Consider the following 6,804-nt stretch of genomic DNA (forward strand, 5'->3'; position numbering starts at 1 on the left):
GTCTTATAAACCTTATACTTCCGATATTCTAGGCCAATGTAACGATATCTATAAATGAACCTGTCACCCCTAAAAAAACTCTTTGTTGTTTGAACTAATTACTTCGCTACGTCTAACAAAAAGATAACTAATCATATATTGATTTGGACAAATCATAGCCCCAGTCTGATAAGTCCAGTTTAGGGGTTTGAATAGAAATGAATTAGATGACTCTAATGCAAGAATATTTGTAAATTTTACTTGGTTAATTACTACAAATATTGTATTCAGGGAATGATCCATAGAAATATAGGTTTATCATTTGGAATTTTTGTTTTGGGCAAAAGATAAAAAAAATACGGGAAGAAGTAAGAGTGAAGTGGTTTAGAAGAATGTAAATAAAAAATGGATGGTCTTGGATATCCTTATATTATTTCATGTGTCAATAGATTGGAGATCAGAGAAGAAAGATTGAAGGTGAATGTGACCAGAGCCCAATTATATAAACCAAGAAAATAAAGAACAAGAATAATGAATAATATTATATGAATTTTTGGTGTGATACCATTAATCTAGAAATACTATATATGAAGTGGTAAAAAATGTGTTGGATACATCATCCCCTAATAAGGCATTTTCCATAAGTGAAGTGAGAATAATAAAAACTAATAAGGAGGCTTACTAAAATCAAAGTTTGAACATATGAACTAATCCCTAGGTACCCTCTTTCCTGGTTGCCAACCGATGTTTGGGGTGAAGCTTCATGATGACTTCTTTTGCTGTTCGACACCAATTAAATGAGGATCTGAATGGAAACAGAGAGAACAAAGATGCTAACCATTGAAATTCAATCCATCTTATGGATCGTTAGATACTTTGACTTTCTTCTTTGGTTTCACATTTGTTAGTTCAAGTGACTGAGGGATGAATTAAGGGGGGAAGTTAGGAACTTTATAATTTATTAGCTTTTATATTGTAGACTATGCGAAATATGGCCAAGCTATCTAGGGAACTAGGTAGATGATTAGGGCAGTCTCATTTAACTCTTTTTTATATATCTTAGGTTAGTCATTAATGTTTTTTTGGGGGTATCCAAACAGAGGTGATGATATACCCTGGCCAAGTTTGCGAGAATTGCCTAAGAGAAATACCTGAAAATAAGTCTTACCAAGGATGCCAATAAACAAATGTTACTGAATCTATCCTTGACCCCCAAACACTTCCATTGAGGGACGATGTTTGACCTCCTTCAAGTGGACCTGCAAAACCTTCACTTCTTAAGCCCTCAAAGCCTTCACCTAGTTGACCCATGACGTCTAATAGGGTACAATTAAAGTTTATATATTTAGTTAATCCAAATACTCACTGATATGCAGATACCATAAAGCAAATATTTATTCAATAATACTGAATTATAAATAATCACTGAAATTATTTCAATGTAAATACTATGAATATACATGATAACATGCAAATAAGAGCTAAAAAGTGCTGATTTCATCATATTTTTAGGATTTTAATGCTTAAAAACATTAATTTTTAATGCATGTTATCATGATTTTAGGTCAAAAGAAGTATTTTCTTAAATTTCAAGTCAAACGACACTTTGGGCAAATAATTAGGTCAATTTATACATTTTAAACGGTTTATAAATGATGATTATAATAATTTAAATGCTTTTAATTGACCTATTTCTATAAATAAAATGAAAGTAACAATAAAACTTACTTTAGAAGTTAATAATTTTTTTTTGCATTAATAAACATTTTTCACGATTTATTCCATTTTTTTTGAATTAAAAAGTTTTTTTATTTAAACTGGCCCTTATTGGGCCAGCTTTGGCGCTCACCAGTGGTAAGTGGCGCAGGGCATACGAAAGGCGCGCACCGCACGCAGCGCCGCACAGACGTATCAGAAGGTGCACTCGCGCCTTCGGTGCGCGACACACACGTACACAATTCCGTTTGTGTCGCGCATGGAGTGGAACCACGCAAAGGTGCGAAGAGCCAATCACATCGTGTTGTACGTCCAGCATACAGCGCGAAAAAGAAAAAAAATAACGGAATCATAAGAACTTGTTCTTCCAATTCCGCGGCAATAAAAGGGGGAAAAATAAAAATTGAGCCACGATTCTTGATAAGCTCAAGGAGAGAACACCTACATCCCTTGAAGACTCAGGATTCAACTAGGAATGATTTGGGGCTCGATTGGGGCAAGACTTTTGCAGATCTGTCGCCGCATTTTTCAGCAAATTCAAGCCAAGTTCGTGGAAAATTTTGAGTGTTCGTTGCTCGAGGTTCGCCCAGATCGACTCTCTGACAATTCCTGGTACTTCTAGGTTTATTTGAATGCATTTTTCAATTGAATCAGTGTTCAATTTTCTCCATTTCGTAGTTACGTTCATGTTCACCATTTTTTCCCGAATTCCGATTTCAATTCTCTTCATTCTGAAATTTACCTTGTTTTTTAATTGATTAAGCTTTAGTAGAATAGTTAGATAGTTTTGACTCAAAAGTGATCATTAATCCATTCATATTTAATCCCAATTACATCAATTGGCAAATCGTGTTCACGATTTGCCAATATACGATAGATTTTAAAATCGAAAACAAAACAAAAAAACTCTAAGTTCGATCGTTAACTTTGGATTTACCCTGCTTAAGAACTAATTAGCATGTGATTCTGCAGCTAAATTGAGCTTAATGTTCCATCTCGTGTGATCGTTAGATCACTTCGAGTCAACAAATTGGAGTCACAATTTGTGAGTTAGGGACATTTTTATAAATTTGAAATAGCTTGGGATAAAACTGCAAAACACATAAATCAATTATTAGGATTCCTAATCCGTGAGAAAAGTAACTAGATTTTGCAACATAATTTCAATAAGAAAATTGGAAAGTTACCAAAATTGCCGCAATCATCCCCACTCCATTAGCTAACCCTAAAACTTAATTCATATGAATTGAGTTTTGGGTAAAATAATTGAGAACATTGTGATGCAACACGGACGGCCGGGATCGACGGCGCGCGTTGCAACGCAGGACAGCAAAGAACAACACACGAATGACGGCAATGCAGGATGCACGTAATGCAGGACATAATGAGAAGTACAGCGATAGCCGAGAAGGAGCGGCGCCTTGGAGGTATTCCCGTACGAGCCTCGTACGATCCAACTCCCAATGACCCGAAAGATCAATCGAAGGATGCCGTCGGGGCGAGTATCCTCGATCCAACTATCTAGTTTGGAGACAAGTTGTTATGCAAGAAGGACGAATGGAAAATAGCTACCCAAATCCCCAAGCAAGTGGAAACGACAGAGGGGTAAGATCCAAGGACGGAGTATGAGAGAGGATATATTGCTAGAAATAATAACGCGCGAGCGGGTTAGTGGTGTGACCTGCGGACGGAGTCCGGAAGTTGCGGTGGTCACAGCCGAGTCTGGATTGGCGTGGCAGGGCCGATGCGGTGGAAGGAGGATGGGTCGTGGGGAGTGACGGAAGATGGCAGTGTGATTGGCGTCGTCCGGGCGACGAACACCCAGCAGGCGGCAGCGCGGGCGAACACAGTCGATCGGGAGTGGCGGTGAAGGCGAGCTCAGCAACTGTGGCAGCGGCCGTGGCGTCTGACGGCACCGACGGAGCATTGAGCCGCCGCGAGGGTCGGCGTAGGGCCGGGCGGACACACCGGGTTCCGGCCCTCGACGGGCGATGGTAAGCGGGTTCCTGGCGGCGCCGAGACTGGGGGCCGGGCGAACTCGTCCGGCGGCAGGGGAGGGCAGCGGCCGGCGCTGAGTGACGAAGGACGACGGGAGGCAGAGGCCCCGGGGCGGCGACGGCGCTGCCGGTGCTGAGGCAACGGCGATGGGTCACGCCGGGCGGTGCGACGGCACGATCCTGAGACAGGCAGTCGTGGCGGCCGTGGCGCGTGGTGTCGGCTTCTGCCGCGGGTGGCGGGCGGTGAGGGCAGGGGCGAACGGCGGCGTTCGTCAGTGCTGGCGGCGAAGTCTGCGGTGGCGAGGGGCGAGAGACGTGCCGGCGGCGGCGGATGGCGAGGGCAGGGGCGAATGGCGGTGCTCGTCAGCGCTGGCGGCGAGGTCGGCGAGCGCCGCTGGCGGCGGCGGCGGGGCATCGGGGAACCCTAGCTCGCCACAACACCGCAAAGGATGATTTTACCCCTCCCGAGACGAGAAATTACCATGGCTTGCCCTTTCTTAATTCCGGGTTGACTCAGTGTTGACTGAGTCAGGGGGAAGACCGAGTCACGAGGCGAGCCGAGTCCGGTCAGCGCGGCGACTCGACCCGGTCGCGGGAGAGCCCCCTCTCCCTGGCGTAGGCGCTCGGCGGCAGCGCCCGAGCGGTACTGGCGGCGTTTCCGGTGAGAGCCGACGACCAGGGGCGACCAATGGGCGCCTGCGGGGCCGGGGCGACCAATGGGCGGGGCGGAGCGACCAATGGGCGCCTGCAGGAGCCACGAGCAAAGACGGACACTAGCGGCGTTCGGCGGATTCCGACGATTGCAGGGCGGTGAGTCCGACGACGGCGACGGAGGGGGAAGACTTCTCAGCGGACCCCGACTCCCGTGGGGGCAGGATCTTCTCTACCGCGATCCGTAGGTGAACTCAGGACACCTTGCTCCAAGAACATTCAAACGCACATTCCATTCTTTCTCAAAATCTTCCTCTTCTCCGTCAAGGGGGCTCCATTCTAACAAACTGCAAGACTTAATAAACTTCAAAAAAATTCTCCTCCTCTCCTCTAGGGCTTCTCTTCTCCTTTTATAGTGGGAGAGAGGGGACCCTAGGGGAGACCCGTAATTAGGGACAACCCCCTAATCGGGCCGTAAACGACAGTTCAGAGTACGACGGAAGGGCCAAAACACGGAGGCCCTCCCCAAACAAAACACAACGAAAAGAGTTCAGGAAAATGCAAGGAAAATAGAATTGTGGACGCCTTCTCATCATGCCGTGTACTTGAAATCCAGGTTCTTCTCGTCAGCTCGAGCTTCGTGACGTGGCTGCTGACGTGCTGGCGCGGGTTGACTTGGCGGTTCCGGTTGCAGATGGTCCCCCATCACATTGACTAATTGTTGGGTAAAAATTCTGAGAATTTAAGATCAATTTAACACATAATTAATCTAACTGGGAGATTACTTAGCAATTCTTACCAAGATTCCCAACTAATCATAAATCTGACTCTTACTGCTAACAAGAACCTCAGAATTAAATCTCTGATAATTGATATAATTTGAATTGGAAGAGTTAGAAGGATAGTTACAATTTACACACCTCTTCTATCACTTGAGTAAAAATTTAATATCTGATTAATCTAGAGTGCTAATCCCTAATCCGACAAAAAATGGATTTATCTAGCGCATCCCTAGGGTTCGACCCCTTACTCGAGTACTAAGGGTTAAATAAATATTATTGATTAAGTTCAGAAAACCCTTAAAATAACGACATATAAACACATATTTTTGAACTTATCAATACAAATACTTTTTCCTTTACCTATCTCCTAGTTCTCTTCCCCTGTTCTGGTTTTCTATATCCCCTCTTGTATGTTGATTTAGGTTTAAGCTTTTTTGGGATTAAACTCACCACCAGTTGAAGGTGTATGGAAATTAAGATTTTTACTTTTAAATACTGTCAAAGGGGTTATGTATATTCTCTCCTCTTGATAGTAAATTTAAAAATATTGAGCTACAAATTATGAATAAAATATCTAGAGAATAAGGAGAGCTTGAGTAATGAACGTGATTTTATTTTGAGATGATTATTTGTTTGAATATCCTGTAAAAAATTGTAAAAGTTTGTCATTTTCTTTTCTTTTTGATTTTGAAATACTCTACCTTTTCCCCCTTAACTTCCTCACTTTTATGTCAAATAGCCCTACTTTGTGGGTTTTGGATGTATAAACATTTTATAAATAAATTTGTGTTTATAATTTTTTTTTTAACAATTACCAGAAACCTCCAAATAGTGATCTTCAGATGGCGGTCACTAATGACATAACAAAATTTTATATGAATCAAATAACAAAATTTTATATGACATGGATTTTTATAAATATTAAAAATAAAAATTTCAACAGATTTTTAAAAGTATTAGCATAAATCTTCAAATGATGATCTTTTGACCTAGCTTGTTGATGGAGCAAAGTTGAAGGCACAATCTTTTTCTTCTTGTAAAATAAAAAATAAACCAAAAATATGATCCCAAATTATATTTTATGTTTAATAGTATCTTAAAAATTATAACCTAATATTCAAATCACCAGAAAAATTATGGTTCTAATTGTTCTTGAGTTTAGCTACATATGTATTAATCAATGTAGTGTAAAAAACATGATGTTTGAATACATAGATTATTTAATCTACATAAGTTGTATTATTAAATAATACATAGATTATTTAATCTACATGAAATATGTGGTGAGCATTTAATGGTGAGAGATATTGTTTTACCTTTTAAGAAACAGTGTAGGCTTTAATGGAACTTAAATAAAAAATAATAATATGAAACTATTGATTTACTAATACTGAACCTAACTTTGACCCAAAATAAGTATCAAAGAATTAGTATTTAAAATATTCATGGGTATTTTTTTTATTGCCATCGTGAGTTGTATTCAATTATATAAACTAGTAGGCTAACACCTGGAAAACTCTATCCTTTTTATATACTCACACATCAACTGTCCAGATTTAATATGCTTTTGTGGGTCCTAAATACTGATCGACAATCTTAGTGTATGACTTATTGACTATACCATGCCATTTGTTTCTTGTCTATTGCTAGAATTTCAATAAAATATCGTTTTGTATATA

This window comes from Wolffia australiana, chromosome 2 (assembly GCF_029677425.1).
Source record: "Wolffia australiana isolate 7733 chromosome 2, ASM2967742v1".
Lineage (NCBI taxonomy): Eukaryota > Viridiplantae > Streptophyta > Magnoliopsida > Alismatales > Araceae > Wolffia > Wolffia australiana.